Source organism: Balaenoptera musculus, chromosome 1, assembly GCF_009873245.2.
Source record: "Balaenoptera musculus isolate JJ_BM4_2016_0621 chromosome 1, mBalMus1.pri.v3, whole genome shotgun sequence".
Lineage (NCBI taxonomy): Eukaryota > Metazoa > Chordata > Mammalia > Artiodactyla > Balaenopteridae > Balaenoptera > Balaenoptera musculus.
This window is the reverse complement of record NC_045785.1, coordinates 86,727,335-86,744,393: the sequence shown is the minus strand read 5'-3', so window position 1 is coordinate 86,744,393 and position 17,059 is coordinate 86,727,335. Positions and strand designations below refer to the sequence as shown.

General features: G+C 36.9%; 1 long non-coding RNA gene across 1 annotated transcript in view; it reads left to right on the top strand.

The window, feature by feature from the left end:
• The first annotated feature begins 8,456 nt into the window (after nucleotides 1–8,456).
• LOC118881476 overlaps nucleotides 8,457–17,059 on the top strand; it is a 30,009-nt gene continuing 21,406 nt past the window's right edge. The window contains exon 1 of the long non-coding RNA XR_005016544.1: nucleotides 8,457–8,509. This is a non-coding gene — a long non-coding RNA (uncharacterized LOC118881476). The remainder of the gene's footprint in view (nucleotides 8,510–17,059) is intronic.

Genomic DNA, 17,059 nt, shown 5'->3' with positions numbered 1-17,059 from the left:
ACATTAAATCTAATAAAATCACCCTCACGTACTCCCGACACTAGTAGTAATTAAAATAACTTGTTTCAAAAAAATTGGTCCTATACATGAATACTTATTGGCAATTATTTCTTAGTTCTTCAAACCAAAGATAACATAATTTGATTCCCACACAATTTTCTTGTCAATGTGGTTCATATTGGGTTTTATATGCAGCTTAAGACTGTTAATTGCCATTTTGAGCCTCACAGTAAAATAGAGTTCAATATGTCGCTTTTCTCAAGCATAGAGAAATGTTTGAGAAATGCTTGTCTTAGTCTAATGAACTGTGAATAATTTACATCCTGAGTCCTGTTTTTCAGTATAAGTGGTTCTGACTTTTCCTAAAGCTTGTAAAGCCTAATCAACTTGTTACATTCATCTGATTAAAGAAATCTATGACAAAGTAGAAAGATGAATCCAGTGCTTCTTAAAGGCTGCTTTGGTGTTGTTTTGATTTTCTTAAAGGCCACTTTTTCATTTGGTTCTATTTTTCCTTTACCATTCTAGACAACGTATTATAAACCAAGGGTTTTATTTCCCATATTTGTGAGAAAATATTATCTGACTTAAAATATTTTCAAAATCTCCTATTTCTTGGCAGGCACACTCTTGAATTTAGAGACCTAGCAGTTCTGTCAAGAAGAAAAAGGAGCTCTTTTAGGGTGTGAATATTTTTCATTTCTGAAAGAATCACAAATATGAGACGTGATTCCAGCTACTTCTGAGCATGTATGCTTAACAGAACTAGGCGGAAGAGATCAAGATAGTGAATCTACATTCAACAACGACCAGTGAAAACAGCAGCTTTGTGTCACTGGCACGAGGGTGGTGCAGATATTTTATCTTGCACGGGAATTTGGAAAAGAAGTAAGCAAGTTTAATATTCACTAGGTATTTGCTCAAGGATCATTTTCTGGTAAAAGACATAATTTTAAAAGGACTTAGAAATATATTAGAGAATGTGTGAGTCAAAAGGAATTTTAGAGACAATTTGACTTTACTCCTCATTTTGTGACAGAGGAAGCTAAAGTCCAGAGAAATTAAGTAACACATTTATTGTTTCATAACCTTGCAGCAGACTGATTGGTAACAGAACAAAGGGACTCATGATGTCAATTCTCTAAAATTAGGAATATGAAGAGAAGACATATCAGTGAAGGGACCAGCAAACAGTTATTCTTTCTGAGACCATATTATGCTACGGCTGCCAGTAAAAAAAGAACCCTGCTTGAAGCTACATGCCTGCCGGCTATGGGGTCTCCTTATCCTCAAAGTATGGATAAGGAAAATGTAGTGGAAAATGAAGGCGGGGGGAGAGATAATTTGTTTGCATTTTGAATCTACCCAAATGTTGAAAGTCCATGAAGTTAAATGGCAGAATGGAATCCCACTGTGTATATATATTTGTATTTGTATATATTATTATTTCTGGGTAAACTGTGAGTTAGAATATGTCAGAAGAATCATCAAGCAAAGCTAGAAGGTGGATATCAGCTACCCCAAAATTCAAGGTATGGAAACTAAAACGGAGCCACTGGCAAGGAAGATGAGGATATGCTGAAGACAAATTTGGCAGTAAATGGGCAACAAGGAGAGGACAGGCCAGGAGACCCAACCCAGGGACTAGGACAAGAGAAATGATGACTTATGTGTTGTGGAAAATCAGAATCTACGTATAAGAGAAAAGTATATGATCAGGGGCTGGCAATTTTTTTTTCAGCAAAGGGCTAGGTAGTAAATACTTGGGGCTTTGAAGGTTATACGTTCATTGTCGTAAGTACTGCAGTCTGCCAGCCATAGACAATATATATACAAGTGGGGATAGCTGTGTTCCAGTAAAACTTTATTTACAAAAAGAGGAAACAGGTGGATTTGACCTGCAGGCTATAATTTGGCTATGACTCCTTTAGATAGAAAGGTAGATACAGATAGTTGCTGGGTAGATGGTTAGGTATGAGAGAGAAGGGGAGAGAGAGAGAGAGAGGTATAAATCTTTATCCCTTCATAAGCAACATACCTATTTCTCGGATTGTAACTAAATACACTCTGAGAATGATAAAGGAGTATAGGTTTCTATTAAAAATAAAGAACACATCTTTGCTCCAAATAATCTCCATACCACAGCCAGCACAACTTTAAAATATGCAAATCCAGTCAGATCCTCCTATGATTAAAACCCTCCTAAGGCTTGCCATTACCAGTAGACTACAGTTTTGAACCATGCTTAATTCTCTCATTTCACCTTTTACCTTTCTCTTTCTTATTCACCACACTTCAGCTCAACTGGCCTTGTGATTTTTCAAACATTGAGATTGACACCAAAGTCATTTAACCTCACTGTTCTCACTGAGTAAAACCTGCCTTCTCATATTTTGGTATGATTGGCTTTATTTCAATATTCAGGTATCCTTCAATATTCAAGGCATCAGGTCATACCTTCTCTTTTTACTTTCTTCTTAACACACTCGTCAAAGTCAGAAATTACTTTATTCACTTACTTGTTTATTTCCTGTCTCCATAACTAAAATAAAGCTGCTATAAGGAAAAGGAATATGCCTGTGATACTTCTCACTACATTCTAGGACTTGTAAGAGTGCCTGACACATGGTAGATGCTCATTAAATATTTGTAAATGAATAAACCTGATAAGACGTTTTCATACATTTTCTTTTGCGATGCTCAGAAGAGTCTTGCAATGTACTGTAAGTATTATTGCCAGATAATAAAGTGAGGTCTCAGAGAAGTTATATGATTTGTCCACATTTACTGAGGTATAAAATGGCCTAACTATACTGTTCAGTGTTTCGCTCTAAACCCAGTTTGTTTAACATTTGCTATCTATCAAAACTCTACTAACACTTACAAATATTAGCTCCTTGTAAAACCTTTGTGCCATAAGTACTAGTATCATCATCATTTTATAGATGAGAAAAATGAAGTACAGAGAGATTAAATCACTGTACAATGTCTCAAGAATAGCAAGGGGCAGAGCTTGGATTCAAACCCAGGTATTAGAGCTCTAGAGTCCTTGTTCTTGACCAATACATTATGCTGTATTTATACAAATACAGTCTGTCTGCAAGATGCTTAGATTTGAGCAACTGTAAATAATGTATTCATTTCCTATGGTTGCTATAATAGATTATCTCAAATTAGTGACTTAAAACAACACAAACTTATTCTCTAACAGCTCTGAGATCAGAAGTCTAGAATGAATCTTATGGGACTAAACTCAAGCAATCAGCAAGGCCCGTTCCTTTTTAATTCTTCAGGAGAGAATCCCTTCTTCGGTCTTTTCTAGCATCTAGAGGCCCAGTGTATTCCTTGGTTTGTAGCCCCTTCCTTCATATTCAGAACCAGTGGGTAATATCTTCTGTCTCTGACTCTGCTTCCCTCTGCTTCCGTCATCTTTTTGTGACTCTGACCCTCCTATATACCTCTTGTAAGGATGCTTGTGATTATATTTAGGCCCTCCTTGATAATCCAGGTTAATTTGCCCTTCTCAACATACTTAATTTAATCAATCTAATTGCATCTGCAAAGTGTTCTTCACTTTATGAGGTATCATTCACAGGTTCTGGAGATTAGGATGTGGAAATCTTTGGAAGGCTACCACAAATAATATCTAGCCAACTGTTCAATATCAATTATTTTAACCACTTAACCAAGTATAAGTGGAATGAAAGTGAATGTCATATTGTTACTGCTCAAATGTCAATCTGACCCCTTGTGCTAAATTGCCACCCTCATACCCATTCCCTGCATCTCATCTTCAGCCTGCTCTAATTTTCCCCATAGCGCTGCCACCATTCACAACTATAAAATTTACTCTTTCTTCTACTAGAACATAAACTCTGTGAAGGAAGGGACTTTGATGGATTTGTTCACAAATGTACCCCATCCCCCATGCCTAAAACAATATCTAGTACATAATGGGCACTCAATAATTGTCTGATAAATAACAAATACATGAGTAAACATCAGTGCACAGATCAGCTTCTGAGAGAGTTGGGTAAGGTTGATGGGATAATAGCTTCAATAACTTAGTTTTTAATTGACTATTTAAAAAATATTCTACACAGATTATTATGCTACAATCATATGGTCTTATTATTGAACTCTTTATGATGACAAAAGCATGCAATCTATTATTATAATACACCCAAGGGATAGAATAGTGTCTGGCACATAGTAGGCACTCAATAAAATTTGCTGAGTATATGAATGGATCACAGATTCAGGTACATAAGGAGTCAACTTCTTTGATATGCTCATAGCTAAAAATGAATCTTTCAGCATGCTGAAAAAGATTATGTTAATTGATCATAACAGAATTCTAATAGTATATTCTAATATTGTATTTAAATATATACATCTTCCATAGTTTTCAATGCTAATCATATATGTGGGGGGCCGGGGGGTGAGTGAGAGAGAGAAAGAATTGGAACATCACTGTAGTAGAATTTAGTCTACTTTTTTTTGGTACCAGAACTTTCCCAAATTATTTTGACAGAAGCAAATGGGAGTCTGGAGTCCAGCTACTTAGTAGTAGGACTTGAAACTATCAGTCACTTTGTTACAAGCAAAGTGGTATAAGAACGACTATACTGATTCCTTTGACCCCACCATGGTCAAGATAATTCTTTAAACTGATGGGTCACTGAGATGAGGATTAAGACTGGAATATATGGCTATATGCAAATTACCTAAAATTCTGAAATGAGGCTGATCTTATTTAGCTGGGGTCATCTCAAGGATTTTTTTCTAGCTATTTTATAGTTTCTAATTCTGTCATTCATTTGAATATGAACAGATAGTAGAATTAATTTTGACTTACATCACTGTATCAACCATTATGACCCAAAGAACATACATATGCACTATCATTTGCATTTAACTTTAATATATAAAAGCATTCTAGACTGAATAGGGTGAAGTAGTTTGAGAGTTAACTGGCCCATCCTCTTCTACCCTAGTTCACTTTTTGCTATTTGTGTGGGTATCTGAGTAACTCATATGATGTACTCCGTGCATTTGGAAGTTCTCCTTAGTCCTAACTTAAATACCTATTCAAATGCATCTTATTTTACTTTATTTTGCATTTAAAATGTTAGCCCCTCTGTGGACAATAGTCCTGCTTCCATTTCAATTTACTAGATCACTTCATAGTTTAAGTGTGGTACATAACTCTTTTGAAATTGTCCTTTAAAAAGCAAAGATCCTAACTTTCCAGAAAACCTTTTACAATTAATGTGAAATGGCTATCTGCTGGTATAGGAGCCTCCAAAGGCTCCCTGTGAGATTGCCAAGCCATAGTTAGAAATGCCCTGAATACACCCATGAACGCAGATTTGAAATTACCTTGCATTATCATTGCATTGTTGTATCTTAATTTTAAATCAGATAAACTGTTAATTCTATTTAAATAAACCTCACCCTCACAGAAGCTGAAACTGTCCTTTACTCCCCCATCCCTCCTTTATCTTTTTTTAAAATTGAAACCACCACAAAGCTGGAATTGTGAATGTTTTACTTTATTTTTTTTTAAGTAAAAGTGGAGTTGGCAGTGATGTTGAAATTTATTGGCCCACTTCAGTAAAAAAAACAAAATCTACAGATGGACTTATAATATTTCACTTTTATTCTTACTCTACATAGCTGGACTCCTGCTTAAGTAGGAGGTGTGGAAATTAATTATTTTCCTCCCATGTGTACCATCCTCTTGTGGCTTCTGTCACAAAACAGCACACTGTGGGATTTTATAACCAGAATTCTGCCTCCTAGAATGCCTCATTAAGTGGATAATATCACCAAATCTAACTTGGTGATTGGCTCAGTTTAGTCATGTGATTCACTGTCTCTTCAGTATTGAGGTAGGGCAAAATCAGTCTCTCATCAGTTTATACAGTGGTAGAGCTCAAAACGAAGAAAGGGAACACAGAAATTTCAAGCCAAAGAGACCTTAAAGATCACTTAGTCAACCTCTTCATTTACAATGAAGAAAATTACTCTGGAGAGTTTGAGATTCTTGTCTAGGTTCCCCTAGGTAGTTCAAAGCAAGGCTTTCCTACTATTCTGTGCTGTCACTCTCATCATTCAGTAGAACAAAATCCCATCAGCAGCACTAAAGTAGACTCAGTACTAAGGGATTTATGTGTATGCACTAGACATTAATTCAGAAATCTAACTGCCAGTCTGCATCTTAAAATAATTTGTTGGCCTCCCATTACCTTTGGCACAAAGTTCAAACCTTGGCATATATGTTCCTTCATAATCTGCCTCTTGAATTACCAGTGTCCTGTATTAAAATTACCTTACAGATCTCCTTATTAGCATTTCACTAAATATGCCATTCTAGCACGTATCTTCCTCCTTACAAACATTGCTTATTCCCTCTGCCTGGAATTCTCTTTAGTAAGAGGCAACCAGCTAATAACACAGTCTTTCATGAGCAGAGCAAGCACTACTTTTTTTGGAAGCATTTACTAAGTTCTCCAGGCCATTTAGGGACTTGTTTCTGTGATTTTCCCATAATACCTATATTGCACACTTCTTTTACATCTCTCATAACACTATTATAAGCGTAGATTTTTCTGGAATCCTCTATTAATATGAGTGCCATGATCATAGAGACTTTGACTTCTTCATTTCTGTATTCCCAGTGCCTAGCATGCACTCTCACGCCCAGTGCCTGACCCTGGTAGGCATGCAATATACATTTATTGAATGAATGAATGGAAATAGCATGTGTTTAAATGATAATCAAACTTGCACTTCTCTCCATTTTATTTTTATTTCTATCTCTATGCCTACAGCCACCACTATTCAGACTTCTACCATCATTTCTCTTTCAGGCAGATGAGCATGCCATTCCTAACAATAAAATAATTCCCAGCAACTCTTTAATTGCTTTCATTTTCAACTATAACTCCCAGGGGCACATAACAAAGGCTAGGACTATGCAACACAAAGTGAAATGTGGATTTGGCAGTCTGACCATTAATTGGATCAATGTAGATAACCAAATAATTTAATGCCTGCAGTAGGTGAGGTAAGTGACTTTGTCTGGCATTGGGCTTCATATTTACTTTTCTTTAAGAAACAAAATATGTGGAAATTTTGTGGATATTCAGATTGAGTTCACTTTTTAGCATGTCTACATAGATCAACTTACTGAGATGTGTGTTGAACTTCCACTTCACTTTCTGTGTATACATTGTCTAAATGGTGAGAATCTTTTTCCTGAAATATCATCACTGGGAAGAAGATATAAAATATGCCTCAGATGAAGGGAGTCTTGTTATAATACTGGGAAAAAATTTAAAATGAAACAAAGCAAGGAAAGGAAACATTTGGATTTAAAACTGACTGCTAGTTCTACCCCAAATTATCATGCTACAAGTCATGAGAACACAATTAATATTAAAATATTCAGCTTAATCAGATGAACTATGATAAAAAAAAAATATATATATATATATAATATCATGTTTTTAAAAGGGAGTAAAATGTTAGGCTATTTTCTAAGTCTATTAATCTCTAGAATCAGAAAATTTTGCTCATGGGAATACAGCAGACCAAACTAGAGTTCCTCAGGTAAGTAGCTTAAATGCATTGTTCTTCTATAAATGGTCACATAAAAGTTCAGTTTATAATAATATTTTGAGATAACTGATTAATGTTGCTAAACTATTCAAATGTAGTGCTGAGTAATTATTCATTCCCATATCCAGAATGACAAATACTTAAAAAATGAAGTACAAAGAAAAGTAAAAATGTAAACTATTATATAGACCTTTTTTTGTGTGTGAGAAATAACATACCACAGATTGTAAAGGAAACTAAAACTTCCTTTATGCTCAGAAAGAACTGAATTAAAAAAAAAAACAAACTTCTGGCCAGTAAGAATAGACACAGGAGTGTGTGTGTCTTGTGTATCTGCAGAACAAAAAACAAACCATGGCGTCAAGAAAAAGTAAAACAAAAATATATCATGCAAAGTACGTTTTTGCATTTTCAAGAAATCTATTCTTTAACAGCTTCTTGGATAGCCATTTCTTTTCTCTTGATACTGTTATGATGCATCTTGTAAAGTGATAAGATGGCAGTTTGAAAACACATCAAGATAATTTCCTTCCTTGAAGGAGACAAGGAGGCCAACCTGCAAAGAGTCTTCTTCTGTGGATTGGGGGCCACTAGCCAGTTTTTCAGGAAAGTTCTATTTCCTCCTTGAAGTAATCCTTAATGAACCACTTAAGTGTAATATTCTTTGTAAAATTAAGGTGCTAGCTTCACATATTAAAATTATTAGTAATTTGGATCACCCCTGTAATTTTTGTTTCTTAGCGTTCTCTTGTATTTTTCTTGCCACTATTCTTAAAATATATTTCATTTCTCCAGCATACCTAGTGAATACAGAATTTTTCTTCCTTTAGCTTTCTCCAGAGTACCTAGAGAATTTCTACTCACCTAGCATTCTTGGTGAATTGTAAGTAGTTCAACAGATATTATGGGTGGTTGCCAAGCCAGGGTGTGGGGGGGTAGGAGAGGGATGAATTGGGAGTTTGGGATTAGTAGATGCAAACTGGTATATACAGAATGGATAAACAATGAGGTCCTACTGTATAGCACAGGGAACTATATTCAATATCCTGTAATAAACTATAATGGAAAAGAATGTGAAAAAGAATGTTATACATGTATAACTGAGTCACCTTGCTGTACAGCAGTAATTAATACCACATTGTAAATCAACTATACTTCTATTTTAAAAAAACATAAAAAAACAGGTATTTTGGAAATTCACTGATATTTGGAATCCATCTGACCTACACTATTTATAGGCTTCTTAACTTTCTTTTATCAGATGTTTATAGAAAACCTAGCCTGATTGCTCAATGACAAGATTTTATTCAGTGAATCAATCGATGAAGCAATCAGTTTTCTCTATGACAAGAACAAGTAGTTACTGTTATAACAAAGATTAGAGTTGGGAAGAATCACATCTATGAGGCCTGGTAACATTAATTTGCACAATATTTATTTACTTATTTTTTGGTATTGCCATTGTTATTTCAGGTATCCTCATTCCAAGACACCATACTGTAATGAGCTATGTGGTTTGTACTGGATAAAATCATTGCTTTATATTCTGATGTTTGGAATAGCCCAACTGTTCCCAATTCTGTGTCTGCACTCTTTCAGCTGTTAGAGAGGTGTCTTTTTTCAGCTGGCAATAGCATAAGGCTTTGCCTCTAGAGTAACAAAAGTATCATTTCAAAGAGGGAAATAGGCTTCACTGTACCTGTGGTTTGATGTAATGGTTGTTAGGCACGGATCCACAGAGAGAAATTTCACATAGCTCGGAGATATTCAACATCTGCCATAAGCCTTGACCCTATTTTACAACAGTATCTATAAGCTATGGGGGAACATGTTATTGAAGGATGTCTGATTCCAAGAACCATCACAGCTGTCACTGGGGTTTACTCCATCCACTGGCTGATATGCTTATCATAAAACCACAAACCTTATATCGACTCATGTTCAGATCTTGACTGTTCCCGTTATACAAGAAAGAGTTAGAAAATAAACACTTGTAGCAGTTTCAGCTTAATGCTTTTTAGAATTGTGTTGGCTAGACAGCAAATCAAATATTCCCCTCCCTTCTTCCCTCCCTTTCTACCTTCCATTAAAACAAACACACAAAAATCAAATAAAGCATAAGATCATAGATCTTTGTGGTCACACTGCTAATGCTTGGAATTTGAAAATTAGACCTAAGGAACAGATGTGATTCAGCTAACAGAGATATGTAAATCTTCACAAGTCCATGGGCTGAGAGCTAAAAAATAATGATAATAAACAAATAAAAATAAATCAGGTCAGGTCTGGCAGATATTACGCTCTTTAAAAGTAAGAGTTTAAACAACATTGTAATTCCAAGCATCCATGTTGCACTACTGGTAATTATGATTATTAGGTAGGTCATCATAGAAATGCATGACAAGAAAGCCTAGAGAGAGAGTGGAAATATTTTTTCAACTTATCTACTAGGTTGTTCACCTCATCTGATAAAGTCTGTTGATGAAATAGCTTTTGGTATCTGGTATCCCTATATCTTAATGGTCATTAGTAAATTTCAAACAATCACTGTGATCATTTCACTGCCACAAAGGGCTAAGATTGTGATTCTTAGGGACATCACCCTCTTTATGTTTAATGAGTAGGAGCTACATCCCGGACCATGCAGTGTTCTTTTTCCATCCTCTTGGAAGTACACTTCAGCACAGTGGTATATAATGGTGTTAAATACAGAAAACACTATATCCTGACAGTAAGTTAGGTCAAGGCTGCTAGGCAAGGCTGTCTCTTGTCCCATTGCATGCGCCCCACAGCCAATAGTTAAGATATCCTTCACCTCACTCACTGTGTCTACACAGGAGGGAAATTATCTGGCTTTGAGATTCTTCCCTGAGACTCTCCATATACTGTTCTCTGGTATTCACAACTTCATCATACTGCTCTAAGTCATCCTGCGCTATATATTCCAGCTTTCTCAGCTTTCTGAGGTCTTGAAACTGTTGTGGAATACCCTGAGCTGTGCCCCCTCTCTTCACTGTATGAATCCTGCGTACAATACAGACTTCGCAGAGGGATAGGTGAATACCTGAATTCCTGCAGCCATTCTCTCCTTTATGCCAACAACTACCTTCTATTATGGTTTTGTTTTGGCCAAGCAGGGAATCATTTTTAGCCTCTGAGCAGTCTATTAAAAAATGAACAAATATTCATTTTTCTGGTGTTAATGTGTCGTACTGCAAAATCTACTCTAATTACCAGTCACTGTTGAGTTATCACTTCCGTCTTTTATACCTATTTATACATTTGTATAAATAGCTATCCTTGGAAGCACTAGTTGTCACATCCCTCATGCTTCCACACTGAAGAGTCTCTAAAATGTTATCAGAATCAGGGTTAAATGTTATTTAAGAACATTTGCTGATTCCCCTAGCTACTGAGCAGGTTCTCCCGCTTGTCCTAGTTCTCCTGAGATCCCATGACCTCCTCTGTGAGATCTCTCCATGCGTCCGGGGCTGACAAGTCACTCCACGACAGAAATACTGTGATGCTAAAGGCCCCACATAAAAAGCTTTTTTCATGAACTCTAATTGGTCTGTAAAAACAGTGCATTGTTAATGTGGCTATAGCAGCAATAGTTTCTTGTGCCCAACTCTGATTTACAACACACACACAAAAGTCTCTTATGGGTCTGATCTATCCCATGGGTTCCCCAGATTCTCCCCCGCCTCAGATTGCCACAGATCCACTGCTAGCCATGCATGATCCTAATTAGCCAGCTGTATGTGCTGAAGGCCCCTGATTTCCAAGCCTGGCTGTGAGACAGAATTATCAGGAGAATCATGTTAAAATGCTGATTCTCATATCCTATTCCATACCTACTGAATTAGAATCTTCATGGCAGTGATATGAGAAATGGCTCTCAGATCAGAAAGTTATTATTATTTTTAAAAGTTTTTAAACAAATTCCCTTTCTAACCAGTCCAGCCCTAGCCTGATTGGCATTTGAGAACTATTGTTTCAGCTATATTTTTTCTGTTTGAAAGAAAAGGAAATTGTACAGGACAAGATGTCAGTCCTCTGGTAAAGTCAAGGTAGCTCATCACTGTGCTTCCTGCTCATTTTGTAGGACTTTGTCATGAAAAGAGATCTGATACGTTTGACATGGATATATCAGATGGTAATTACACCCACAAATTCATTTTGTGATGGTTTTCCTGCTATTTCTTTGGTCACAGAAATTAGCAATCTGTTTTGTTTTTTAGGTATCAGAGAACCATTTATTTATTTTAAATTGTTATTAGCCAGGAGCTCACTCTATACCAGGCACCTTATAGGTGTTCTGCTTCTCTGGTTGAACACTGAATTGTTCACCTAGTGTCATGTATAATGGAGAATTAGTGAAACAAATAAACCCAAAAGCAAAACTAATTGGATTATTTGAATGAACTGTGCAGAAGTTCTTGATATCATTATCAAATTAGCAAAGTACAAAAATCCATTTTATAAAGTATGAAAATAGCTTCTTCCAGTAAACCCTTCACTGTAACATATTTGACCCCCAGATAAATAGAGTATGGTCCCCTAGAGAATCCTGTAGAGGTTGAGAGCTCACTTCAACAGGGAGAGAGACTGGTAATACACAAAAGGAGTCAGTCACAGTGTCTGGATGGGAAATGACCCCAGAAGGGGAGAAAAAAGTCTACTTACATATAGATTCAAAGAGCCTACTTAACTATACTCAGGCCACTGAACAGAACAAACACTGGCCAGACTCAGGAGGAATTCCTAAACCTTCATGCAAAATACCACGTGGTGCCTGTGGATGTGATACAATATCTGAGGGAGTAATGCAGCATGGAAGCTTCCCTGAGACCTGGATAAGAAATGATGTACTCAGCAAAAATGTACTTGGGGCACAGAATTATTCACCAGTAAAGGGAAAACAGCATCCTTAGAGCCAGAGCTCTACTAGAGAGGATCCCCAAGACAGGAGACTGGACCTGCTGGAATGACAACACCATCTGGGTAGCAAGGATTATATGACCAATGCTTGTGGTTTCCAACCTTGCCCGAGTACTCTGTCTTTGAAGCAGACTCATAATATCATCTGGGAGGACTTTAGACCATTGTGATTGTTTCTGTTTGTATGATCTTTGTAGCTATTTCTCTATTCCTTTATCACAACTTCAATTTGATAGATTGTTTAAACATGCTTAAAATGTATTAACTGAGGTCAGTCTCCTGGGTTGGTTGAAGGAGTGATTGACCAGGTTTGTGCAGAGTGGTACCAACTGTAGAAAGGTAACCCAGTCCTTAGTTTCACTTCTCCTGAATGGAGATCCTAGTACAGTGACTGAAGACAAATTTCTTGAAGGCATGGACTGTATCAAGTCATTAATATGAACTGAAAGGATAATTTTGTTTTTAAGTAGATTTGTGTCTTCCAAATGTCTTAATGCAACCAGACTGACTCCCTAGAATTAATACTGAAGATAATAATAGTAAAATTGTGACCACAGAGAAATTTTTAGAACCCAGAACATATTAAGGAAAGAGAAGGAATCAATATTCTGTCATATCTTGACTGAACTCTGACTTTCTATTGCTGCCCCACTGATGTCTTATTGAGAATAGCCAGATTCTAAGAATCTTTCCAAAATATTGGATTATGTTTTTCTTTTCTTTTACATTCATTTCCATTACTCTTTTTTTTTGGAGACTTTATTTTCTTATTCTGAAATACTTTATAGGCCTCATTCCCCCTAGTTTCTCACATGCCCTCCAAGATTAAACTTAAAACACCACATGATTGGGCTTTAGATCTTCAATGACTTCTTTAACCCACTGCATCCTAGATCCATCACTCCTCCATGAGGTCTGCCCAGATTCTCTCTGCCCAGAGAAATGCATTCTTTCTCTCCTTTAAACATTTTCTGTACACTTCTAATGGCATTTGATGCAATATTCCTTTTATTACAGCAATTTTGTCTTATAGCTTGTCTTTTAGACTCTACAGCTCTACCTTTGATGACATGTCTGTGTCTGATTCATCTCTAGCTTCCATCAGGTCCCTGGAAGAATGCTGAGCACATAGGAGGATAGGGCTTTGCTCAATGAATATTTGTAGAATGAACCAGTGAGGAATCTTGGCACCTTAGAAAGAGTACTGAAAATTTCAGATCCTCAGCCAGTACAAGCTATAGGTAATGGTCTTAGAAAAATATATTTATCAAACACTTGGAATTCTATGATCTTATACCTGAGTTTCTATTGTGCTCCTGAGGTGCAATAAATTATAAATCAAGACACTTGGGATGTTGTCCTGGCCAGTAAATCACTGTCTTGGTTTCTTGATCCATGAAATGGGGCTAACAACAGACTAATATTGTTGTTACATGGATGGCCAAGACCCTTTCTGTGAAAATGCTATTGAAAGTACCAAGAACTGTATAAATACTAGGGTTACTGTCTTATTTTACAAATGCCAGATGCTGAATTGATTATTTGTTTGTCTGTTTCTCCTACGTTTTTACATGTGTAAATATAGGGACAAATAAAAAATGAGGGGAAAAACTACTTAAACAGTACCCAGACCAAATATTTTTAGTATTCTTTACTATGCTTCTAAATATTTAATAGATTATTAGTAGATGCAAACATAGAAGACACTATTTCACATTTGCATGTTAATGAAAAATCATGAATTATACATTATTTGCTGTGTGGAGTAGTGGAAACAGTATTCATTTTTTACAGCCATAAAAACTTAGATTGTATCCTGAAACACACATCAAATCCCCTTCTGTAATAGTGCCAGAAAGATCTGCAAGCCTTTAAAACCATCTCCAGTGAAATTAGATTTGTTTGTGCCGCTTTGCAACACACTAGTGTGAAAGTTCATTTTAAACAAAATAGTTTTAATAATGTCATTACTAATGTATATTTGGTCATCACTGAAAAATGGGGTTTTAATATGAATGTTTCATTTTAATAAACAGCAGAGGAAGCAAGTTGCCCTGAGTCAGCAGGAAGTGGTTATACACCAGAGAACAGCCTGATTGTGTTAGATTCATCCAGAACACTGAACAGCCCAGAGAAGGTCCAAGAAAAAAACAACTGGCTTTATTCAAATGATTAGGTTTTCTGCAGCTCAATAGTGAGATTCACACATTCTCCTATTATTTCTTGACCTCATGCCAAAAACTCCCACATACAGTAATAATTAGAATTAGTGTTTCCAGTGCATGCCTCCATCTCCCTAACAAACAGTAAAAAAACATGTGGTGCTTACAAACTATGCACTTAATAAAAATTTTCTTTACTCTGATTAATACAGCTCAATTTCTTAACTCTTTACCATTATGCCAAGTATATCTACCTTCTGTTGCTCAATCTCTACAAGTACCATCACTACCATTGTTGATCCTACAGTTTTGAAAGGAACCGGTGTTTCTTTCTGCCTCTCATTAAATTCTAAGAAGTTTCTTTTATTTTCCTGGTCAGAGCAAGTACGTAAAGCTGTCTTTGACTGCTGTCATTCTGGGCCATGTGCATTTTTTTTGTCTGGTAATGTGGAAAACTGTAAATACTTCAGATATTGAATCCCAAATGCTGGAATTAGCATATAGTACAAATTGTTGTGCTGACTATTTTAATGAGAGGCACAGTTTGTGAGGACGGTCTGGAAGGGCCTATGAAACCTTAGTAGATGTCGGTGATATTGTTCCATCTCCATTGCCCATCTGAACTCCTCACTAGGCTTCTTGTTACACTCAGTCCGCACTGCCACGAAGGGAATGGCAAGAAGGGAGTCATGTCATATTTATGCATTTAGTGATTCTTGTAGCACTGTGGTTATCACCACTCACAGAAGCCTAACATACACCCAAGGAATTTACCTTTAGTTGGTAGAACCTAAAGGGAAATCAAATAGAAATCACAAGGTGTGAAAAACAAGCAGGATTAAAAATAATCAAAACTTAAAAAACTATGTTTAATAGAATAAATCTGATTGCTAAGCCAAGTGTGATCTGAATTTCTTGTAAGAGGTAAAGCTCAGGACTGGAATCGCAAAACCTAGACTAGACCCCATGGCTCTGCCACTAACTGATTTTACTCTGTCTTAATGAGGCATCTGGTTGGAGGAGCTTGGGCACTCTGAACCTCAGTATTCTTATCTCTAAAATTCAGAGAGTAAAATCTCTACTCCGCCACCTCACTAGTTGGTTGTCATGAACAAATGAACAGGGTTGAGTCTTGTAAGCTCAACATGGCTACCTGTTGATGATTTTTTGAGTTCTTGGCAAGAGCATGTGTGGTAAAACCATGACTTCATTCCTCTGCTTCCTATGGAAGCCTCCCACGGCTTCATGTAGCACTGGGTATCCAGCCTTCGCATGGCTTGCAAGTCTCTCCACGACCAGGGCTCTGCTGCTCCCTTCAGTATGAGCCAATATGGGCCACAGTCACACTAGCCTGGGCATAGGCCAAGATCATTTCTACTTCAAGGCCTTTTGTGTGCAGGACCCGCTGAGTGGAATGTTCTTTTCCAGAGCTTTATGTGGCTGGCTCCTCTTTCTTCTACTCCAGTTAAATTTTACCTCTTCAACGGGCCTTTTTTAGCTAAGATGTCCTCTCCCACCGCATTCTCTGTCTGATCTATTGTCTTTTTACAATCTGAAATTATCTGCCTCATTTATTTGTTTACCTGTTTATTATAGAGTCCCCACAGAATATAAGCTCCCTAACAGTAAGACCATTGCCTTTGGCACCTAGAAAAGTGCCCAGCCCATAGCAGGGATTCGCTTATACTTGTTGACCGAATGAATGAATACGGTAGTTGGCAATTTACCAGGAGGCACAGAGAGTAGGAAGGGCCCAGCTGGTGTTCAAAGACCCTGACTACTTCCCTTTTTGTAAACTGTCCCAATTCTCTCCCCTGCCCTCATACTATGGTTCCTGATCTCTCCCCACCCAGCTACCCAGTGTCCCTACTCTATCTTCTCTCACAGGATTAAAAACAATAATAGCAGTAATAATGAGTTAGCGTAACATGTAGCTAAGTATTTTACATACACGATAACATTTAAATCTTTAGAACTTTTTACTTCAGGGTGCACTGAGAATTAGAGAGATTAAATAAGTTGTTGAAGATCTCATTTTGAGAGGCAGAGCCTCAAATGCATGTTGGTCTGACACTCATGCTGTCTCCTGCACCATGCTGCTTTCTATACATCAAAGCCCCTGAAGCCAGTGACTCATACTCTTGCTTCAACACAGTTTGACTCACTTTTTCTCTACCTTGGTATCATCCCCTATCCTGGGTGATGAACTGATTGAATTACCAGAGAAATTAGTCAGGTAGATCATGCTCATGTTTTCTGATCAAGGTATATATCTTATCAGAAGCTTTCCGAATACAAAATAACTGACCAGGGGACACATCAGATGGATG